We start from the raw sequence: 21,411 nt of genomic DNA on the forward strand, positions 1-21,411 counted from the left end.
AATTGGAGAACAATCCTTGTCAGCCGGAATAGCTCAGTTGGGAGAGCGTTAGACTGAAGATCTAAAGGCCCCCGGTTCAATCCCGGGTTCCGGCACGGAACAATCCGGCGGCTGGCAGGATATTTTTTGCTACTCACCACTTTTGCAAGATAATCCAAAGACAGTTTTTACCATAGAATGAATAGATGTAGCTACATTAATGTCATGCACGTCAGATTTCAGAGACAACTAATACGATATACGAGAGAAGAAAACACACATTTGACAGATGAATGGCGCTGTCTTTCAAATCATGAACTGTCCGTAAATCTAACTTCAAGTTGGTAACGTTGAAGACGATCCTTTATGATGCCAAAAGTATGGTCAAGTCAATCTTGATGTTCAAAAGATAGCGTCGACGAGACATTAACGTTTTTCTTGTTCATGAAAGCATAATTTATTTTGTATTAAAGCTAAAATCCTATAATGAGCAAAATACACGGACTTATTAACATAGACATGAATATTCTTAGAACACGTTTTTTGAAATTATACTGTCAGGTAAAGAAGGGATCTTTCCAGAGGCTCAAAGGACCCACCTAACACACGAAAATAAAATTCTTAATTTACACTCTTTCAGTTTCACATGTATATCAAAATCAGCACAAGGTTGTAGATGCTACATATCAATAAATACACCTAATTGGAGAACAATCCTTGTCAGCCGGAATAGCTCAGTTGGGAGAGCGTTAGACTGAAGATCTAAAGGCCCCCGGTTCAATCCCGGGTTCCGGCACGGAACAATCCGGCGGCTGGCAGGATATTTTTTGCTACTCACCACTTTTGCAAGATAATCCAAAGACAGTTTTTACCATAGAATGAATAGATGTAGCTACATTAATGTCATGCACGTCAGATTTCAGAGACAACTAATACGATATACGAGAGAAGAAAACACACATTTGACAGATGAATGGCGCTGTCTTTCAAATCATGAACTGTCCGTAAATCTAACTTCAAGTTGGTAACGTTGAAGACGATCCTTTATGATGCCAAAAGTATGGTCAAGTCAATCTTGATGTTCAAAAGATAGCGTCGACGAGACATTAACGTTTTTCTTGTTCATGAAAGCATAATTTATTTTGTATTAAAGCTAAAATCCTATAATGAGCAAAATACACGGACTTATTAACATAGACATGAATATTCTTAGAACACACGTTTTTTGAAATTATACTGTCAGGTAAAGAAGGGATCTTTCCAGAGGCTCAAAGGACCCACCTAACACACGAAAATAAAATTCTTAATTTACACTCTTTCAGTTTCACATGTATATCAAAATCAGCACAAGGTTGTAGATGCTACATATCAATAAATACACCTAATTGGAGAACAATCCTTGTCAGCCGGAATAGCTCAGTTGGGAGAGCGTTAGACTGAAGATCTAAAGGCCCCCGGTTCAATCCCGGGTTCCGGCACGGAACAATCCGGCGGCTGGCAGGATATTTTTTGCTACTCACCACTTTTGCAAGATAATCCAAAGACAGTTTTTACCATAGAATGAATAGATGTAGCTACATTAATGTCATGCACGTCAGATTTCAGAGACAACTAATACGATATACGAGAGAAGAAAACACACATTTGACAGATGAATGGCGCTGTCTTTCAAATCATGAACTGTCCGTAAATCTAACTTCAAGTTGGTAACGTTGAAGACGATCCTTTATGATGCCAAAAGTATGGTCAAGTCAATCTTGATGTTCAAAAGATAGCGTCGACGAGACATTAACGTTTTTCTTGTTCATGAAAGCATAATTTATTTTGTATTAAAGCTAAAATCCTATAATGAGCAAAATACACGGACTTATTAACATAGACATGAATATTCTTAGAACACGTTTTTTGAAATTATACTGTCAGGTAAAGAAGGGATCTTTCCAGAGGCTCAAAGGACCCACCTAACACACGAAAATAAAATTCTTAATTTACACTCTTTCAGTTTCACATGTATATCAAAATCAGCACAAGGTTGTAGATGCTACATATCAATAAATACACCTAATTGGAGAACAATCCTTGTCAGCCGGAATAGCTCAGTTGGGAGAGCGTTAGACTGAAGATCTAAAGGCCCCCGGTTCAATCCCGGGTTCCGGCACGGAACAATCCGGCGGCTGGCAGGATATTTTTTGCTACTCACCACTTTTGCAAGATAATCCAAAGACAGTTTTTACCATAGAATGAATAGATGTAGCTACATTAATGTCATGCACGTCAGATTTCAGAGACAACTAATACGATATACGAGAGAAGAAAACACACATTTGACAGATGAATGGCGCTGTCTTTCAAATCATGAACTGTCCGTAAATCTAACTTCAAGTTGGTAACGTTGAAGACGATCCTTTATGATGCCAAAAGTATGGTCAAGTCAATCTTGATGTTCAAAAGATAGCGTCGACGAGACATTAACGTTTTTCTTGTTCATGAAAGCATAATTTATTTTGTATTAAAGCTAAAATCCTATAATGAGCAAAATACACGGACTTATTAACATAGACATGAATATTCTTAGAACACGTTTTTTGAAATTATACTGTCAGGTAAAGAAGGGATCTTTCCAGAGGCTCAAAGGACCCACCTAACACACGAAAATAAAATTCTTAATTTACACTCTTTCAGTTTCACATGTATATCAAAATCAGCACAAGGTTGTAGATGCTACATATCAATAAATACACCTAATTGGAGAACAATCCTTGTCAGCCGGAATAGCTCAGTTGGGAGAGCGTTAGACTGAAGATCTAAAGGCCCCCGGTTCAATCCCGGGTTCCGGCACGGAACAATCCGGCGGCTGGCAGGATATTTTTTGCTACTCACCACTTTTGCAAGATAATCCAAAGACAGTTTTTACCATAGAATGAATAGATGTAGCTACATTAATGTCATGCACGTCAGATTTCAGAGACAACTAATACGATATACGAGAGAAGAAAACACACATTTGACAGATGAATGGCGCTGTCTTTCAAATCATGAACTGTCCGTAAATCTAACTTCAAGTTGGTAACGTTGAAGACGATCCTTTATGATGCCAAAAGTATGGTCAAGTCAATCTTGATGTTCAAAAGATAGCGTCGACGAGACATTAACGTTTTTCTTGTTCATGAAAGCATAATTTATTTTGTATTAAAGCTAAAATCCTATAATGAGCAAAATACACGGACTTATTAACATAGACATGAATATTCTTAGAACACGTTTTTTGAAATTATACTGTCAGGTAAAGAAGGGATCTTTCCAGAGGCTCAAAGGACCCACCTAACACACGAAAATAAAATTCTTAATTTACACTCTTTCAGTTTCACATGTATATCAAAATCAGCACAAGGTTGTAGATGCTACATATCAATAAATACACCTAATTGGAGAACAATCCTTGTCAGCCGGAATAGCTCAGTTGGGAGAGCGTTAGACTGAAGATCTAAAGGCCCCCGGTTCAATCCCGGGTTCCGGCACGGAACAATCCGGCGGCTGGCAGGATATTTTTTGCTACTCACCACTTTTGCAAGATAATCCAAAGACAGTTTTTACCATAGAATGAATAGATGTAGCTACATTAATGTCATGCACGTCAGATTTCAGAGACAACTAATACGATATACGAGAGAAGAAAACACACATTTGACAGATGAATGGCGCTGTCTTTCAAATCATGAACTGTCCGTAAATCTAACTTCAAGTTGGTAACGTTGAAGACGATCCTTTATGATGCCAAAAGTATGGTCAAGTCAATCTTGATGTTCAAAAGATAGCGTCGACGAGACATTAACGTTTTTCTTGTTCATGAAAGCATAATTTATTTTGTATTAAAGCTAAAATCCTATAATGAGCAAAATACACGGACTTATTAACATAGACATGAATATTCTTAGAACACGTTTTTTGAAATTATACTGTCAGGTAAAGAAGGGATCTTTCCAGAGGCTCAAAGGACCCACCTAACACACGAAAATAAAATTCTTAATTTACACTCTTTCAGTTTCACATGTATATCAAAATCAGCACAAGGTTGTAGATGCTACATATCAATAAATACACCTAATTGGAGAACAATCCTTGTCAGCCGGAATAGCTCAGTTGGGAGAGCGTTAGACTGAAGATCTAAAGGCCCCCGGTTCAATCCCGGGTTCCGGCACGGAACAATCCGGCGGCTGGCAGGATATTTTTTGCTACTCACCACTTTTGCAAGATAATCCAAAGACAGTTTTTACCATAGAATGAATAGATGTAGCTACATTAATGTCATGCACGTCAGATTTCAGAGACAACTAATACGATATACGAGAGAAGAAAACACACATTTGACAGATGAATGGCGCTGTCTTTCAAATCATGAACTGTCCGTAAATCTAACTTCAAGTTGGTAACGTTGAAGACGATCCTTTATGATGCCAAAAGTATGGTCAAGTCAATCTTGATGTTCAAAAGATAGCGTCGACGAGACATTAACGTTTTTCTTGTTCATGAAAGCATAATTTATTTTGTATTAAAGCTAAAATCCTATAATGAGCAAAATACACGGACTTATTAACATAGACATGAATATTCTTAGAACACGTTTTTTGAAATTATACTGTCAGGTAAAGAAGGGATCTTTCCAGAGGCTCAAAGGACCCACCTAACACACGAAAATAAAATTCTTAATTTACACTCTTTCAGTTTCACATGTATATCAAAATCAGCACAAGGTTGTAGATGCTACATATCAATAAATACACCTAATTGGAGAACAATCCTTGTCAGCCGGAATAGCTCAGTTGGGAGAGCGTTAGACTGAAGATCTAAAGGCCCCCGGTTCAATCCCGGGTTCCGGCACGGAACAATCCGGCGGCTGGCAGGATATTTTTTGCTACTCACCACTTTTGCAAGATAATCCAAAGACAGTTTTTACCATAGAATGAATAGATGTAGCTACATTAATGTCATGCACGTCAGATTTCAGAGACAACTAATACGATATACGAGAGAAGAAAACACACATTTGACAGATGAATGGCGCTGTCTTTCAAATCATGAACTGTCCGTAAATCTAACTTCAAGTTGGTAACGTTGAAGACGATCCTTTATGATGCCAAAAGTATGGTCAAGTCAATCTTGATGTTCAAAAGATAGCGTCGACGAGACATTAACGTTTTTCTTGTTCATGAAAGCATAATTTATTTTGTATTAAAGCTAAAATCCTATAATGAGCAAAATACACGGACTTATTAACATAGACATGAATATTCTTAGAACACGTTTTTTGAAATTATACTGTCAGGTAAAGAAGGGATCTTTCCAGAGGCTCAAAGGACCCACCTAACACACGAAAATAAAATTCTTAATTTACACTCTTTCAGTTTCACATGTATATCAAAATCAGCACAAGGTTGTAGATGCTACATATCAATAAATACACCTAATTGGAGAACAATCCTTGTCAGCCGGAATAGCTCAGTTGGGAGAGCGTTAGACTGAAGATCTAAAGGCCCCCGGTTCAATCCCGGGTTCCGGCACGGAACAATCCGGCGGCTGGCAGGATATTTTTTGCTACTCACCACTTTTGCAAGATAATCCAAAGACAGTTTTTACCATAGAATGAATAGATGTAGCTACATTAATGTCATGCACGTCAGATTTCAGAGACAACTAATACGATATACGAGAGAAGAAAACACACATTTGACAGATGAATGGCGCTGTCTTTCAAATCATGAACTGTCCGTAAATCTAACTTCAAGTTGGTAACGTTGAAGACGATCCTTTATGATGCCAAAAGTATGGTCAAGTCAATCTTGATGTTCAAAAGATAGCGTCGACGAGACATTAACGTTTTTCTTGTTCATGAAAGCATAATTTATTTTGTATTAAAGCTAAAATCCTATAATGAGCAAAATACACGGACTTATTAACATAGACATGAATATTCTTAGAACACGTTTTTTGAAATTATACTGTCAGGTAAAGAAGGGATCTTTCCAGAGGCTCAAAGGACCCACCTAACACACGAAAATAAAATTCTTAATTTACACTCTTTCAGTTTCACATGTATATCAAAATCAGCACAAGGTTGTAGATGCTACATATCAATAAATACACCTAATTGGAGAACAATCCTTGTCAGCCGGAATAGCTCAGTTGGGAGAGCGTTAGACTGAAGATCTAAAGGCCCCCGGTTCAATCCCGGGTTCCGGCACGGAACAATCCGGCGGCTGGCAGGATATTTTTTGCTACTCACCACTTTTGCAAGATAATCCAAAGACAGTTTTTACCATAGAATGAATAGATGTAGCTACATTAATGTCATGCACGTCAGATTTCAGAGACAACTAATACGATATACGAGAGAAGAAAACACACATTTGACAGATGAATGGCGCTGTCTTTCAAATCATGAACTGTCCGTAAATCTAACTTCAAGTTGGTAACGTTGAAGACGATCCTTTATGATGCCAAAAGTATGGTCAAGTCAATCTTGATGTTCAAAAGATAGCGTCGACGAGACATTAACGTTTTTCTTGTTCATGAAAGCATAATTTATTTTGTATTAAAGCTAAAATCCTATAATGAGCAAAATACACGGACTTATTAACATAGACATGAATATTCTTAGAACACGTTTTTTGAAATTATACTGTCAGGTAAAGAAGGGATCTTTCCAGAGGCTCAAAGGACCCACCTAACACACGAAAATAAAATTCTTAATTTACACTCTTTCAGTTTCACATGTATATCAAAATCAGCACAAGGTTGTAGATGCTACATATCAATAAATACACCTAATTGGAGAACAATCCTTGTCAGCCGGAATAGCTCAGTTGGGAGAGCGTTAGACTGAAGATCTAAAGGCCCCCGGTTCAATCCCGGGTTCCGGCACGGAACAATCCGGCGGCTGGCAGGATATTTTTTGCTACTCACCACTTTTGCAAGATAATCCAAAGACAGTTTTTACCATAGAATGAATAGATGTAGCTACATTAATGTCATGCACGTCAGATTTCAGAGACAACTAATACGATATACGAGAGAAGAAAACACACATTTGACAGATGAATGGCGCTGTCTTTCAAATCATGAACTGTCCGTAAATCTAACTTCAAGTTGGTAACGTTGAAGACGATCCTTTATGATGCCAAAAGTATGGTCAAGTCAATCTTGATGTTCAAAAGATAGCGTCGACGAGACATTAACGTTTTTCTTGTTCATGAAAGCATAATTTATTTTGTATTAAAGCTAAAATCCTATAATGAGCAAAATACACGGACTTATTAACATAGACATGAATATTCTTAGAACACGTTTTTTGAAATTATACTGTCAGGTAAAGAAGGGATCTTTCCAGAGGCTCAAAGGACCCACCTAACACACGAAAATAAAATTCTTAATTTACACTCTTTCAGTTTCACATGTATATCAAAATCAGCACAAGGTTGTAGATGCTACATATCAATAAATACACCTAATTGGAGAACAATCCTTGTCAGCCGGAATAGCTCAGTTGGGAGAGCGTTAGACTGAAGATCTAAAGGCCCCCGGTTCAATCCCGGGTTCCGGCACGGAACAATCCGGCGGCTGGCAGGATATTTTTTGCTACTCACCACTTTTGCAAGATAATCCAAAGACAGTTTTTACCATAGAATGAATAGATGTAGCTACATTAATGTCATGCACGTCAGATTTCAGAGACAACTAATACGATATACGAGAGAAGAAAACACACATTTGACAGATGAATGGCGCTGTCTTTCAAATCATGAACTGTCCGTAAATCTAACTTCAAGTTGGTAACGTTGAAGACGATCCTTTATGATGCCAAAAGTATGGTCAAGTCAATCTTGATGTTCAAAAGATAGCGTCGACGAGACATTAACGTTTTTCTTGTTCATGAAAGCATAATTTATTTTGTATTAAAGCTAAAATCCTATAATGAGCAAAATACACGGACTTATTAACATAGACATGAATATTCTTAGAACACGTTTTTTGAAATTATACTGTCAGGTAAAGAAGGGATCTTTCCAGAGGCTCAAAGGACCCACCTAACACACGAAAATAAAATTCTTAATTTACACTCTTTCAGTTTCACATGTATATCAAAATCAGCACAAGGTTGTAGATGCTACATATCAATAAATACACCTAATTGGAGAACAATCCTTGTCAGCCGGAATAGCTCAGTTGGGAGAGCGTTAGACTGAAGATCTAAAGGCCCCCGGTTCAATCCCGGGTTCCGGCACGGAACAATCCGGCGGCTGGCAGGATATTTTTTGCTACTCACCACTTTTGCAAGATAATCCAAAGACAGTTTTTACCATAGAATGAATAGATGTAGCTACATTAATGTCATGCACGTCAGATTTCAGAGACAACTAATACGATATACGAGAGAAGAAAACACACATTTGACAGATGAATGGCGCTGTCTTTCAAATCATGAACTGTCCGTAAATCTAACTTCAAGTTGGTAACGTTGAAGACGATCCTTTATGATGCCAAAAGTATGGTCAAGTCAATCTTGATGTTCAAAAGATAGCGTCGACGAGACATTAACGTTTTTCTTGTTCATGAAAGCATAATTTATTTTGTATTAAAGCTAAAATCCTATAATGAGCAAAATACACGGACTTATTAACATAGACATGAATATTCTTAGAACACGTTTTTTGAAATTATACTGTCAGGTAAAGAAGGGATCTTTCCAGAGGCTCAAAGGACCCACCTAACACACGAAAATAAAATTCTTAATTTACACTCTTTCAGTTTCACATGTATATCAAAATCAGCACAAGGTTGTAGATGCTACATATCAATAAATACACCTAATTGGAGAACAATCCTTGTCAGCCGGAATAGCTCAGTTGGGAGAGCGTTAGACTGAAGATCTAAAGGCCCCCGGTTCAATCCCGGGTTCCGGCACGGAACAATCCGGCGGCTGGCAGGATATTTTTTGCTACTCACCACTTTTGCAAGATAATCCAAAGACAGTTTTTACCATAGAATGAATAGATGTAGCTACATTAATGTCATGCACGTCAGATTTCAGAGACAACTAATACGATATACGAGAGAAGAAAACACACATTTGACAGATGAATGGCGCTGTCTTTCAAATCATGAACTGTCCGTAAATCTAACTTCAAGTTGGTAACGTTGAAGACGATCCTTTATGATGCCAAAAGTATGGTCAAGTCAATCTTGATGTTCAAAAGATAGCGTCGACGAGACATTAACGTTTTTCTTGTTCATGAAAGCATAATTTATTTTGTATTAAAGCTAAAATCCTATAATGAGCAAAATACACGGACTTATTAACATAGACATGAATATTCTTAGAACACGTTTTTTGAAATTATACTGTCAGGTAAAGAAGGGATCTTTCCAGAGGCTCAAAGGACCCACCTAACACACGAAAATAAAATTCTTAATTTACACTCTTTCAGTTTCACATGTATATCAAAATCAGCACAAGGTTGTAGATGCTACATATCAATAAATACACCTAATTGGAGAACAATCCTTGTCAGCCGGAATAGCTCAGTTGGGAGAGCGTTAGACTGAAGATCTAAAGGCCCCCGGTTCAATCCCGGGTTCCGGCACGGAACAATCCGGCGGCTGGCAGGATATTTTTTGCTACTCACCACTTTTGCAAGATAATCCAAAGACAGTTTTTACCATAGAATGAATAGATGTAGCTACATTAATGTCATGCACGTCAGATTTCAGAGACAACTAATACGATATACGAGAGAAGAAAACACACATTTGACAGATGAATGGCGCTGTCTTTCAAATCATGAACTGTCCGTAAATCTAACTTCAAGTTGGTAACGTTGAAGACGATCCTTTATGATGCCAAAAGTATGGTCAAGTCAATCTTGATGTTCAAAAGATAGCGTCGACGAGACATTAACGTTTTTCTTGTTCATGAAAGCATAATTTATTTTGTATTAAAGCTAAAATCCTATAATGAGCAAAATACACGGACTTATTAACATAGACATGAATATTCTTAGAACACGTTTTTTGAAATTATACTGTCAGGTAAAGAAGGGATCTTTCCAGAGGCTCAAAGGACCCACCTAACACACGAAAATAAAATTCTTAATTTACACTCTTTCAGTTTCACATGTATATCAAAATCAGCACAAGGTTGTAGATGCTACATATCAATAAATACACCTAATTGGAGAACAATCCTTGTCAGCCGGAATAGCTCAGTTGGGAGAGCGTTAGACTGAAGATCTAAAGGCCCCCGGTTCAATCCCGGGTTCCGGCACGGAACAATCCGGCGGCTGGCAGGATATTTTTTGCTACTCACCACTTTTGCAAGATAATCCAAAGACAGTTTTTACCATAGAATGAATAGATGTAGCTACATTAATGTCATGCACGTCAGATTTCAGAGACAACTAATACGATATACGAGAGAAGAAAACACACATTTGACAGATGAATGGCGCTGTCTTTCAAATCATGAACTGTCCGTAAATCTAACTTCAAGTTGGTAACGTTGAAGACGATCCTTTATGATGCCAAAAGTATGGTCAAGTCAATCTTGATGTTCAAAAGATAGCGTCGACGAGACATTAACGTTTTTCTTGTTCATGAAAGCATAATTTATTTTGTATTAAAGCTAAAATCCTATAATGAGCAAAATACACGGACTTATTAACATAGACATGAATATTCTTAGAACACGTTTTTTGAAATTATACTGTCAGGTAAAGAAGGGATCTTTCCAGAGGCTCAAAGGACCCACCTAACACACGAAAATAAAATTCTTAATTTACACTCTTTCAGTTTCACATGTATATCAAAATCAGCACAAGGTTGTAGATGCTACATATCAATAAATACACCTAATTGGAGAACAATCCTTGTCAGCCGGAATAGCTCAGTTGGGAGAGCGTTAGACTGAAGATCTAAAGGCCCCCGGTTCAATCCCGGGTTCCGGCACGGAACAATCCGGCGGCTGGCAGGATATTTTTTGCTACTCACCACTTTTGCAAGATAATCCAAAGACAGTTTTTACCATAGAATGAATAGATGTAGCTACATTAATGTCATGCACGTCAGATTTCAGAGACAACTAATACGATATACGAGAGAAGAAAACACACATTTGACAGATGAATGGCGCTGTCTTTCAAATCATGAACTGTCCGTAAATCTAACTTCAAGTTGGTAACGTTGAAGACGATCCTTTATGATGCCAAAAGTATGGTCAAGTCAATCTTGATGTTCAAAAGATAGCGTCGACGAGACATTAACGTTTTTCTTGTTCATGAAAGCATAATTTATTTTGTATTAAAGCTAAAATCCTATAATGAGCAAAATACACGGACTTATTAACATAGACATGAATATTCTTAGAACACGTTTTTTGAAATTATACTGTCAGGTAAAGAAGGGATCTTTCCAGAGGCTCAAAGGACCCACCTAACACACGAAAATAAAATTCTTAATTTACACTCTTTCAGTTTCACATGTATATCAAAATCAGCACAAGGTTGTAGATGCTACATATCAATAAATACACCTAATTGGAGAACAATCCTTGTCAGCCGGAATAGCTCAGTTGGGAGAGCGTTAGACTGAAGATCTAAAGGCCCCCGGTTCAATCCCGGGTTCCGGCACGGAACAATCCGGCGGCTGGCAGGATATTTTTTGCTACTCACCACTTTTGCAAGATAATCCAAAGACAGTTTTTACCATAGAATGAATAGATGTAGCTACATTAATGTCATGCACGTCAGATTTCAGAGACAACTAATACGATATACGAGAGAAGAAAACACACATTTGACAGATGAATGGCGCTGTCTTTCAAATCATGAACTGTCCGTAAATCTAACTTCAAGTTGGTAACGTTGAAGACGATCCTTTATGATGCCAAAAGTATGGTCAAGTCAATCTTGATGTTCAAAAGATAGCGTCGACGAGACATTAACGTTTTTCTTGTTCATGAAAGCATAATTTATTTTGTATTAAAGCTAAAATCCTATAATGAGCAAAATACACGGACTTATTAACATAGACATGAATATTCTTAGAACACGTTTTTTGAAATTATACTGTCAGGTAAAGAAGGGATCTTTCCAGAGGCTCAAAGGACCCACCTAACACACGAAAATAAAATTCTTAATTTACACTCTTTCAGTTTCACATGTATATCAAAATCAGCACAAGGTTGTAGATGCTACATATCAATAAATACACCTAATTGGAGAACAATCCTTGTCAGCCGGAATAGCTCAGTTGGGAGAGCGTTAGACTGAAGATCTAAAGGCCCCCGGTTCAATCCCGGGTTCCGGCACGGAACAATCCGGCGGCTGGCAGGATATTTTTTGCTACTCACCACTTTTGCAAGATAATCCAAAGACAGTTTTTACCATAGAATGAATAGATGTAGCTACATTAATGTCATGCACGTCAGATTTCAGAGACAACTAATACGATATACGAGAGAAGAAAACACACATTTGACAGATGAATGGCGCTGTCTTTCAAATCATGAACTGTCCGTAAATCTAACTTCAAGTTGGTAACGTTGAAGACGATCCTTTATGATGCCAAAAGTATGGTCAAGTCAATCTTGATGTTCAAAAGATAGCGTCGACGAGACATTAACGTTTTTCTTGTTCATGAAAGCATAATTTATTTTGTATTAAAGCTAAAATCCTATAATGAGCAAAATACACGGACTTATTAACATAGACATGAATATTCTTAGAACACGTTTTTTGAAATTATACTGTCAGGTAAAGAAGGGATCTTTCCAGAGGCTCAAAGGACCCACCTAACACACGAAAATAAAATTCTTAATTTACACTCTTTCAGTTTCACATGTATATCAAAATCAGCACAAGGTTGTAGATGCTACATATCAATAAATACACCTAATTGGAGAACAATCCTTGTCAGCCGGAATAGCTCAGTTGGGAGAGCGTTAGACTGAAGATCTAAAGGCCCCCGGTTCAATCCCGGGTTCCGGCACGGAACAATCCGGCGGCTGGCAGGATATTTTTTGCTACTCACCACTTTTGCAAGATAATCCAAAGACAGTTTTTACCATAGAATGAATAGATGTAGCTACATTAATGTCATGCACGTCAGATTTCAGAGACAACTAATACGATATACGAGAGAAGAAAACACACATTTGACAGATGAATGGCGCTGTCTTTCAAATCATGAACTGTCCGTAAATCTAACTTCAAGTTGGTAACGTTGAAGACGATCCTTTATGATGCCAAAAGTATGGTCAAGTCAATCTTGATGTTCAAAAGATAGCGTCGACGAGACATTAACGTTTTTCTTGTTCATGAAAGCATAATTTATTTTGTATTAAAGCTAAAATCCTATAATGAGCAAAATACACGGACTTATTAACATAGACATGAATATTCTTAGAACACGTTTTTTGAAATTATACTGTCAGGTAAAGAAGGGATCTTTCCAGAGGCTCAAAGGACCCACCTAACACACGAAAATAAAATTCTTAATTTACACTCTTTCAGTTTCACATGTATATCAAAATCAGCACAAGGTTGTAGATGCTACATATCAATAAATACACCTAATTGGAGAACAATCCTTGTCAGCCGGAATAGCTCAGTTGGGAGAGCGTTAGACTGAAGATCTAAAGGCCCCCGGTTCAATCCCGGGTTCCGGCACGGAACAATCCGGCGGCTGGCAGGATATTTTTTGCTACTCACCACTTTTGCAAGATAATCCAAAGACAGTTTTTACCATAGAATGAATAGATGTAGCTACATTAATGTCATGCACGTCAGATTTCAGAGACAACTAATACGATATACGAGAGAAGAAAACACACATTTGACAGATGAATGGCGCTGTCTTTCAAATCATGAACTGTCCGTAAATCTAACTTCAAGTTGGTAACGTTGAAGACGATCCTTTATGATGCCAAAAGTATGGTCAAGTCAATCTTGATGTTCAAAAGATAGCGTCGACGAGACATTAACGTTTTTCTTGTTCATGAAAGCATAATTTATTTTGTATTAAAGCTAAAATCCTATAATGAGCAAAATACACGGACTTATTAACATAGACATGAATATTCTTAGAACACGTTTTTTGAAATTATACTGTCAGGTAAAGAAGGGATCTTTCCAGAGGCTCAAAGGACCCACCTAACACACGAAAATAAAATTCTTAATTTACACTCTTTCAGTTTCACATGTATATCAAAATCAGCACAAGGTTGTAGATGCTACATATCAATAAATACACCTAATTGGAGAACAATCCTTGTCAGCCGGAATAGCTCAGTTGGGAGAGCGTTAGACTGAAGATCTAAAGGCCCCCGGTTCAATCCCGGGTTCCGGCACGGAACAATCCGGCGGCTGGCAGGATATTTTTTGCTACTCACCACTTTTGCAAGATAATCCAAAGACAGTTTTTACCATAGAATGAATAGATGTAGCTACATTAATGTCATGCACGTCAGATTTCAGAGACAACTAATACGATATACGAGAGAAGAAAACACACATTTGACAGATGAATGGCGCTGTCTTTCAAATCATGAACTGTCCGTAAATCTAACTTCAAGTTGGTAACGTTGAAGACGATCCTTTATGATGCCAAAAGTATGGTCAAGTCAATCTTGATGTTCAAAAGATAGCGTCGACGAGACATTAACGTTTTTCTTGTTCATGAAAGCATAATTTATTTTGTATTAAAGCTAAAATCCTATAATGAGCAAAATACACGGACTTATTAACATAGACATGAATATTCTTAGAACACGTTTTTTGAAATTATACTGTCAGGTAAAGAAGGGATCTTTCCAGAGGCTCAAAGGACCCACCTAACACACGAAAATAAAATTCTTAATTTACACTCTTTCAGTTTCACATGTATATCAAAATCAGCACAAGGTTGTAGATGCTACATATCAATAAATACACCTAATTGGAGAACAATCCTTGTCAGCCGGAATAGCTCAGTTGGGAGAGCGTTAGACTGAAGATCTAAAGGCCCCCGGTTCAATCCCGGGTTCCGGCACGGAACAATCCGGCGGCTGGCAGGATATTTTTTGCTACTCACCACTTTTGCAAGATAATCCAAAGACAGTTTTTACCATAGAATGAATAGATGTAGCTACATTAATGTCATGCACGTCAGATTTCAGAGACAACTAATACGATATACGAGAGAAGAAAACACACATTTGACAGATGAATGGCGCTGTCTTTCAAATCATGAACTGTCCGTAAATCTAACTTCAAGTTGGTAACGTTGAAGACGATCCTTTATGATGCCAAAAGTATGGTCAAGTCAATCTTGATGTTCAAAAGATAGCGTCGACGAGACATTAACGTTTTTCTTGTTCATGAAAGCATAATTTATTTTGTATTAAAGCTAAAATCCTATAATGAGCAAAATACACGGACTTATTAACATAGACATGAATATTCTTAGAACACGTTTTTTGAAATTATACTGTCAGGTAAAGAAGGGATCTTTCCAGAGGCTCAAAGGACCCACCTAACACACGAAAATAAAATTCTTAATTTACACTCTTTCAGTTTCACATGTATATCAAAATCAGCACAAGGTTGTAGATGCTACATATCAATAAATACACCTAATTGGAGAACAATCCTTGTCAGCCGGAATAGCTCAGTTGGGAGAGCGTTAGACTGAAGATCTAAAGGCCCCCGGTTCAATCCCGGGTTCCGGCACGGAACAATCCGGCGGCTGGCAGGATATTTTTTGCTACTCACCACTTTTGCAAGATAATCCAAAGACAGTTTTTACCATAGAATGAATAGATGTAGCTACATTAATGTCATGCACGTCAGATTTCAGAGACAACTAATAAGATATACGAGAGAAGAAAACACACATTTGACAGATGAATGGCGCTGTCTTTCAAATCATGAACTGTCCGTAAATCTAACTTCAAGTTGGTAACGTTGAAGACGATCCTTTATGATGCCAAAAGTATGGTCAAGTCAATCTTGATGTTCAAAAGATAGCGTCGACGAGACATTAACGTTTTTCTTGTTCATGAAAGCATAATTTATTTTGTATTAAAGCTAAAATCCTATAATGAGCAAAATACACGGACTTATTAACATAGACATGAATATTCTTAGAACACGTTTTTTGAAATTATACTGTCAGGTAAAGAAGGGATCTTTCCAGAGGCTCAAAGGACCCACCTAACACACGAAAATAAAATTCTTAATTTACACTCTTTCAGTTTCACATGTATATCAAAATCAGCACAAGGTTGTAGATGCTACATATCAATAAATACACCTAATTGGAGAACAATCCTTGTCAGCCGGAATAGCTCAGTTGGGAGAGCGTTAGACTGAAGATCTAAAGGCCCCCGGTTCAATCCCGGGTTCCGGCACGGAACAATCCGGCGGCTGGCAGGATATTTTTTGCTACTCACCACTTTTGCAAGATAATCCAAAGACAGTTTTTACCATAGAATGAATAGATGTAGCTACATTAATGTCATGCACGTCAGATTTCAGAGACAACTAATACGATATACGAGAGAAGAAAACACACATTTGACAGATGAATGGCGCTGTCTTTCAAATCATGAACTGTCCGTAAATCTAACTTCAAGTTGGTAACGTTGAAGACGATCCTTTATGATGCCAAAAGTATGGTCAAGTCAATCTTGATGTTCAAAAGATAGCGTCGACGAGACATTAACGTTTTTCTTGTTCATGAAAGCATAATTTATTTTGTATTAAAGCTAAAATCCTATAATGAGCAAAATACACGGACTTATTAACATAGACATGAATATTCTTAGAACACGTTTTTTGAAATTATACTGTCAGGTAAAGAAGGGATCTTTCCAGAGGCTCAAAGGACCCACCTAACACACGAAAATAAAATTCTTAATTTACACTCTTTCAGTTTCACATGTATATCAAAATCAGCACAAGGTTGTAGATGCTACATATCAATAAATACACCTAATTGGAGAACAATCCTTGTCAGCCGGAATAGCTCAGTTGGGAGAGCGTTAGACTGAAGATCTAAAGGCCCCCGGTTCAATCCCGGGTTCCGGCACGGAACAATCCGGCGGCTGGCAGGATATTTTTTGCTACTCACCACTTTTGCAAGATAATCCAAAGACAGTTTTTACCATAGAATGAATAGATGTAGCTACATTAATGTCATGCACGTCAGATTTCAGAGACAACTAATACGATATACGAGAGAAGAAAACACACATTTGACAGATGAATGGCGCTGTCTTTCAAATCATGAACTGTCCGTAAATCTAACTTCAAGTTGGTAACGTTGAAGACGATCCTTTATGATGCCAAAAGTATGGTCAAGTCAATCTTGATGTTCAAAAGATAGCGTCGACGAGACATTAACGTTTTTCTTGTTCATGAAAGCATAATTTATTTTGTATTAAAGCTAAAATCCTATAATGAGCAAAATACACGGACTTATTAACATAGACATGAATATTCTTAGAACACGTTTTTTGAAATTATACTGTCAGGTAAAGAAGGGATCTTTCCAGAGGCTCAAAGGACCCACCTAACACACGAAAATAAAATTCTTAATTTACACTCTTTCAGTTTCACATGTATATCAAAATCAGCACAAGGTTGTAGATGCTACATATCAATAAATACACCTAATTGGAGAACAATCCTTGTCAGCCGGAATAGCTCAGTTGGGAGAGCGTTAGACTGAAGATCTAAAGGCCCCCGGTTCAATCCCGGGTTCCGGCACGGAACAATCCGGCGGCTGGCAGGATATTTTTTGCTACTCACCACTTTTGCAAGATAATCCAAAGACAGTTTTTACCATAGAATGAATAGATGTAGCTACATTAATGTCATGCACGTCAGATTTCAGAGACAACTAATACGATATACGAGAGAAGAAAACACACATTTGACAGATGAATGGCGCTGTCTTTCAAATCATGAACTGTCCGTAAATCTAACTTCAAGTTGGTAACGTTGAAGACGATCCTTTATGATGCCAAAAGTATGGTCAAGTCAATCTTGATGTTCAAAAGATAGCGTCGACGAGACATTAACGTTTTTCTTGTTCATGAAAGCATAATTTATTTTGTATTAAAGCTAAAATCCTATAATGAGCAAAATACACGGACTTATTAACATAGACATGAATATTCTTAGAACACGTTTTTTGAAATTATACTGTCAGGTAAAGAAGGGATCTTTCCAGAGGCTCAAAGGACCCACCTAACACACGAAAATAAATTCTTAATTTACACTCTTTCAGTTTCACATGTATATCAAAATCAGCACAAGGTTGTAGATGCTACATATCAATAAATACACCTAATTGGAGAACAATCCTTGTCAGCCGGAATAGCTCAGTTGGGAGAGCGTTAGACTGAAGATCTAAAGGCCCCCGGTTCAATCCCGGGTTCCGGCACGGAACAATCCGGCGGCTGGCAGGATATTTTTTGCTACTCACCACTTTTGCAAGATAATCCAAAGACAGTTTTTACCATAGAATGAATAGATGTAGCTACATTAATGTCATGCACGTCAGATTTCAGAGACAACTAATACGATATACGAGAGAAGAAAACACACATTTGACAGATGAATGGCGCTGTCTTTCAAATCATGAACTGTCCGTAAATCTAACTTCAAGTTGGTAACGTTGAAGACGATCCTTTATGATGCCAAAAGTATGGTCAAGTCAATCTTGATGTTCAAAAGATAGCGTCGACGAGACATTAACGTTTTTCTTGTTCATGAAAGCATAATTTATTTTGTATTAAAGCTAAAATCCTATAATGAGCAAAATACACGGACTTATTAACATAGACATGAATATTCTTAGAACACGTTTTTTGAAATTATACTGTCAGGTAAAGAAGGGATCTTTCCAGAGGCTCAAAGGACCCACCTAACACACGAAAATAAAATTCTTAATTTACACTCTTTCAGTTTCACATGTATATCAAAATCAGCACAAGGTTGTAGATGCTACATATCAATAAATACACCTAATTGGAGAACAATCCTTGTCAGCCGGAATAGCTCAGTTGGGAGAGCGTTAGACTGAAGATCTAAAGGCCCCCGGTTCAATCCCGGGTTCCGGCACGGAACAATCCGGCGGCTGGCAGGATATTTTTTGCTACTCACCACTTTTGCAAGATAATCCAAAGACAGTTTTTACCATAGAATGAATAGATGTAGCTACATTAATGTCATGCACGTCAGATTTCAGAGACAACTAATACGATATACGAGAGAAGAAAACACACATTTGACAGATGAATGGCGCTGTCTTTCAAATCATGAACTGTCCGTAAATCTAACTTCAAGTTGGTAACGTTGAAGACGATCCTTTATGATGCCAAAAGTATGGTCAAGTCAATCTTGATGTTCAAAAGATAGCGTCGACGAGACATTAACGTTTTTCTTGTTCATGAAAGCATAATTTATTTTGTATTAAAGCTAAAATCCTATAATGAGCAAAATACACGGACTTATTAACATAGACATGAATATTCTTAGAACACGTTTTTTGAAATTATACTGTCAGGTAAAGAAGGGATCTTTCCAGAGGCTCAAAGGACCCACCTAACACACGAAAATAAAATTCTTAATTTACACTCTTTCAGTTTCACATGTATATCAAAATCAGCACAAGGTTGTAGATGCTACATATCAATAAATACACCTAATTGGAGAACAATCCTTGTCAGCCGGAATAGCTCAGTTGGGAGAGCGTTAGACTGAAGATCTAAAGGCCCCCGGTTCAATCCCGGGTTCCGGCACGGAACAATCCGGCGGCTGGCAGGATATTTTTTGCTACTCACCACTTTTGCAAGATAATCCAAAGACAGTTTTTACCATAGAATGAATAGATGTAGCTACATTAATGTCATGCACGTCAGATTTCAGAGACAACTAATACGATATACGAGAGAAGAAAACACACATTTGACAGATGAATGGCGCTGTCTTTCAAATCATGAACTGTCCGTAAATCTAACTTCAAGTTGGTAACGTTGAAGACGATCCTTTATGATGCCAAAAGTATGGTCAAGTCAATCTTGATGTTCAAAAGATAGCGTCGACGAGACATTAACGTTTTTCTTGTTCATGAAAGCATAATTTATTTTGTATTAAAGCTAAAATCCTATAATGAGCAAAATACACGGACTTATTAACATAGACATGAATATTCTTAGAACACGTTTTTTGAAATTATACTGTCAGGTAAAGAAGGGATCTTTCCAGAGGCTCAAAGGACCCACCTAACACACGAAAATAAAATTCTTAATTTACACTCTTTCAGTTTCACATGTATATCAAAATCAGCACAAGGTTGTAGATGCTACATATCAATAAATACACCTAATTGGAGAACAATCCTTGTCAGCCGGAATAGCTCAGTTGGGAGAGCGTTAGACTGAAGATCTAAAGGCCCCCGGTTCAATCCCGGGTTCCGGCACGGAACAATCCGGCGGCTGGCAGGATATTTTTTGCTACTCACCACTTTTGCAAGATAATCCAAAGACAGTTTTTACCATAGAATGAATAGATGTAGCTACATTAATGTCATGCACGTCAGATTTCAGAGACAACTAATACGATATACGAGAGAAGAAAACACACATTTGACAGATGAATGGCGCTGTCTTTCAAATCATGAACTGTCCGTAAATCTAACTTCAAGTTGGTAACGTTGAAGACGATCCTTTATGATGCCAAAAGTATGGTCAAGTCAATCTTGATGTTCAAAAGATAGCGTCGACGAGACATTAACGTTTTTCTTGTTCATGAAAGCATAATTTATTTTGTATTAAAGCTAAAATCCTATAATGAGCAAAATACACGGACTTATTAACATAGACATGAATATTCTTAGAACACGTTTTTTGAAATTATACTGTCAGGTAAAGAAGGGATCTTTCCAGAGGCTCAAAGGACCCACCTAACACACGAAAATAAAATTCTTAATTTACACTCTTTCAGTTTCACATGTATATCAAAATCAGCACAAGGTTGTAGATGCTACATATCAATAAATACACCTAATTGGAGAACAATCCTTGTCAGCCGGAATAGCTCAGTTGGGAGAGCGTTAGACTGAAGATCTAAAGGCCCCCGGTTCAATCCCGGGTTCCGGCACGGAACAATCCGGCGGCTGGCAGGATATTTTTTGCTACTCACCACTTTTGCAAGATAATCCAAAGACAGTTTTTACCATAGAATGAATAGATGTAGCTACATTAATGTCATGCACGTCAGATTTCAGAGACAACTAATACGATATACGAGAGAAGAAAACACACATTTGACAGATGAATGGCGCTGTCTTTCAAATCATGAACTGTCCGTAAATCTAACTTCAAGTTGGTAACGT

General features: G+C 37.6%; 31 non-coding genes across 31 annotated transcripts; all 31 read left to right on the forward strand.

Annotated features, from left to right (window-relative positions):
• Positions 1-702: 702 nt before the first annotated feature.
• On the forward strand, positions 703-775 carry Trnaf-gaa (transfer RNA phenylalanine (anticodon GAA)). The gene has a single exon. It is a non-coding gene; the product is annotated as a tRNA-Phe (tRNA).
• Positions 776-1,384: 609 nt separating this feature from the next.
• On the forward strand, positions 1,385-1,457 carry Trnaf-gaa (transfer RNA phenylalanine (anticodon GAA)). Its single transcript has one exon. It is a non-coding gene; the product is annotated as a tRNA-Phe (tRNA).
• Positions 1,458-2,064: 607 nt separating this feature from the next.
• On the forward strand, positions 2,065-2,137 carry Trnaf-gaa (transfer RNA phenylalanine (anticodon GAA)). Its single transcript has one exon. It is a non-coding gene; the product is annotated as a tRNA-Phe (tRNA).
• A 607-nt stretch (positions 2,138-2,744) lies between these two features.
• Positions 2,745-2,817, forward strand: Trnaf-gaa (transfer RNA phenylalanine (anticodon GAA)). Its single transcript has one exon. It is a non-coding gene; the product is annotated as a tRNA-Phe (tRNA).
• A 607-nt stretch (positions 2,818-3,424) lies between these two features.
• Trnaf-gaa (transfer RNA phenylalanine (anticodon GAA)) lies at positions 3,425-3,497 on the forward strand. The gene has a single exon. It is a non-coding gene; the product is annotated as a tRNA-Phe (tRNA).
• Positions 3,498-4,104: 607 nt separating this feature from the next.
• Positions 4,105-4,177, forward strand: Trnaf-gaa (transfer RNA phenylalanine (anticodon GAA)). Its single transcript has one exon. It is a non-coding gene; the product is annotated as a tRNA-Phe (tRNA).
• Positions 4,178-4,784: 607 nt separating this feature from the next.
• Trnaf-gaa (transfer RNA phenylalanine (anticodon GAA)) lies at positions 4,785-4,857 on the forward strand. Its single transcript has one exon. It is a non-coding gene; the product is annotated as a tRNA-Phe (tRNA).
• Positions 4,858-5,464: 607 nt separating this feature from the next.
• On the forward strand, positions 5,465-5,537 carry Trnaf-gaa (transfer RNA phenylalanine (anticodon GAA)). The gene has a single exon. It is a non-coding gene; the product is annotated as a tRNA-Phe (tRNA).
• Positions 5,538-6,144: 607 nt separating this feature from the next.
• Trnaf-gaa (transfer RNA phenylalanine (anticodon GAA)) lies at positions 6,145-6,217 on the forward strand. Its single transcript has one exon. It is a non-coding gene; the product is annotated as a tRNA-Phe (tRNA).
• Positions 6,218-6,824: 607 nt separating this feature from the next.
• Positions 6,825-6,897, forward strand: Trnaf-gaa (transfer RNA phenylalanine (anticodon GAA)). Its single transcript has one exon. It is a non-coding gene; the product is annotated as a tRNA-Phe (tRNA).
• Positions 6,898-7,504: 607 nt separating this feature from the next.
• Trnaf-gaa (transfer RNA phenylalanine (anticodon GAA)) lies at positions 7,505-7,577 on the forward strand. The gene has a single exon. It is a non-coding gene; the product is annotated as a tRNA-Phe (tRNA).
• Positions 7,578-8,184: 607 nt separating this feature from the next.
• Trnaf-gaa (transfer RNA phenylalanine (anticodon GAA)) lies at positions 8,185-8,257 on the forward strand. The gene has a single exon. It is a non-coding gene; the product is annotated as a tRNA-Phe (tRNA).
• A 607-nt stretch (positions 8,258-8,864) lies between these two features.
• Trnaf-gaa (transfer RNA phenylalanine (anticodon GAA)) lies at positions 8,865-8,937 on the forward strand. Its single transcript has one exon. It is a non-coding gene; the product is annotated as a tRNA-Phe (tRNA).
• Positions 8,938-9,544: 607 nt separating this feature from the next.
• Trnaf-gaa (transfer RNA phenylalanine (anticodon GAA)) lies at positions 9,545-9,617 on the forward strand. The gene has a single exon. It is a non-coding gene; the product is annotated as a tRNA-Phe (tRNA).
• A 607-nt stretch (positions 9,618-10,224) lies between these two features.
• Trnaf-gaa (transfer RNA phenylalanine (anticodon GAA)) lies at positions 10,225-10,297 on the forward strand. The gene has a single exon. It is a non-coding gene; the product is annotated as a tRNA-Phe (tRNA).
• A 607-nt stretch (positions 10,298-10,904) lies between these two features.
• Positions 10,905-10,977, forward strand: Trnaf-gaa (transfer RNA phenylalanine (anticodon GAA)). Its single transcript has one exon. It is a non-coding gene; the product is annotated as a tRNA-Phe (tRNA).
• Positions 10,978-11,584: 607 nt separating this feature from the next.
• Trnaf-gaa (transfer RNA phenylalanine (anticodon GAA)) lies at positions 11,585-11,657 on the forward strand. The gene has a single exon. It is a non-coding gene; the product is annotated as a tRNA-Phe (tRNA).
• A 607-nt stretch (positions 11,658-12,264) lies between these two features.
• On the forward strand, positions 12,265-12,337 carry Trnaf-gaa (transfer RNA phenylalanine (anticodon GAA)). Its single transcript has one exon. It is a non-coding gene; the product is annotated as a tRNA-Phe (tRNA).
• Positions 12,338-12,944: 607 nt separating this feature from the next.
• On the forward strand, positions 12,945-13,017 carry Trnaf-gaa (transfer RNA phenylalanine (anticodon GAA)). Its single transcript has one exon. It is a non-coding gene; the product is annotated as a tRNA-Phe (tRNA).
• A 607-nt stretch (positions 13,018-13,624) lies between these two features.
• On the forward strand, positions 13,625-13,697 carry Trnaf-gaa (transfer RNA phenylalanine (anticodon GAA)). The gene has a single exon. It is a non-coding gene; the product is annotated as a tRNA-Phe (tRNA).
• A 607-nt stretch (positions 13,698-14,304) lies between these two features.
• On the forward strand, positions 14,305-14,377 carry Trnaf-gaa (transfer RNA phenylalanine (anticodon GAA)). Its single transcript has one exon. It is a non-coding gene; the product is annotated as a tRNA-Phe (tRNA).
• A 607-nt stretch (positions 14,378-14,984) lies between these two features.
• Positions 14,985-15,057, forward strand: Trnaf-gaa (transfer RNA phenylalanine (anticodon GAA)). Its single transcript has one exon. It is a non-coding gene; the product is annotated as a tRNA-Phe (tRNA).
• A 607-nt stretch (positions 15,058-15,664) lies between these two features.
• On the forward strand, positions 15,665-15,737 carry Trnaf-gaa (transfer RNA phenylalanine (anticodon GAA)). The gene has a single exon. It is a non-coding gene; the product is annotated as a tRNA-Phe (tRNA).
• Positions 15,738-16,344: 607 nt separating this feature from the next.
• Positions 16,345-16,417, forward strand: Trnaf-gaa (transfer RNA phenylalanine (anticodon GAA)). Its single transcript has one exon. It is a non-coding gene; the product is annotated as a tRNA-Phe (tRNA).
• Positions 16,418-17,024: 607 nt separating this feature from the next.
• On the forward strand, positions 17,025-17,097 carry Trnaf-gaa (transfer RNA phenylalanine (anticodon GAA)). The gene has a single exon. It is a non-coding gene; the product is annotated as a tRNA-Phe (tRNA).
• A 607-nt stretch (positions 17,098-17,704) lies between these two features.
• On the forward strand, positions 17,705-17,777 carry Trnaf-gaa (transfer RNA phenylalanine (anticodon GAA)). Its single transcript has one exon. It is a non-coding gene; the product is annotated as a tRNA-Phe (tRNA).
• Positions 17,778-18,383: 606 nt separating this feature from the next.
• Positions 18,384-18,456, forward strand: Trnaf-gaa (transfer RNA phenylalanine (anticodon GAA)). Its single transcript has one exon. It is a non-coding gene; the product is annotated as a tRNA-Phe (tRNA).
• A 607-nt stretch (positions 18,457-19,063) lies between these two features.
• Trnaf-gaa (transfer RNA phenylalanine (anticodon GAA)) lies at positions 19,064-19,136 on the forward strand. The gene has a single exon. It is a non-coding gene; the product is annotated as a tRNA-Phe (tRNA).
• Positions 19,137-19,743: 607 nt separating this feature from the next.
• Positions 19,744-19,816, forward strand: Trnaf-gaa (transfer RNA phenylalanine (anticodon GAA)). Its single transcript has one exon. It is a non-coding gene; the product is annotated as a tRNA-Phe (tRNA).
• Positions 19,817-20,423: 607 nt separating this feature from the next.
• Trnaf-gaa (transfer RNA phenylalanine (anticodon GAA)) lies at positions 20,424-20,496 on the forward strand. The gene has a single exon. It is a non-coding gene; the product is annotated as a tRNA-Phe (tRNA).
• A 607-nt stretch (positions 20,497-21,103) lies between these two features.
• On the forward strand, positions 21,104-21,176 carry Trnaf-gaa (transfer RNA phenylalanine (anticodon GAA)). Its single transcript has one exon. It is a non-coding gene; the product is annotated as a tRNA-Phe (tRNA).
• Positions 21,177-21,411: the final 235 nt, after the last annotated feature.

The sequence above is a fragment of the Mytilus californianus genome, unplaced genomic scaffold, assembly GCF_021869535.1.
Source record: "Mytilus californianus isolate M0D057914Y unplaced genomic scaffold, xbMytCali1.0.p SCAF_14, whole genome shotgun sequence".
Taxonomy (NCBI): Eukaryota; Metazoa; Mollusca; class Bivalvia; order Mytilida; family Mytilidae; genus Mytilus; species Mytilus californianus.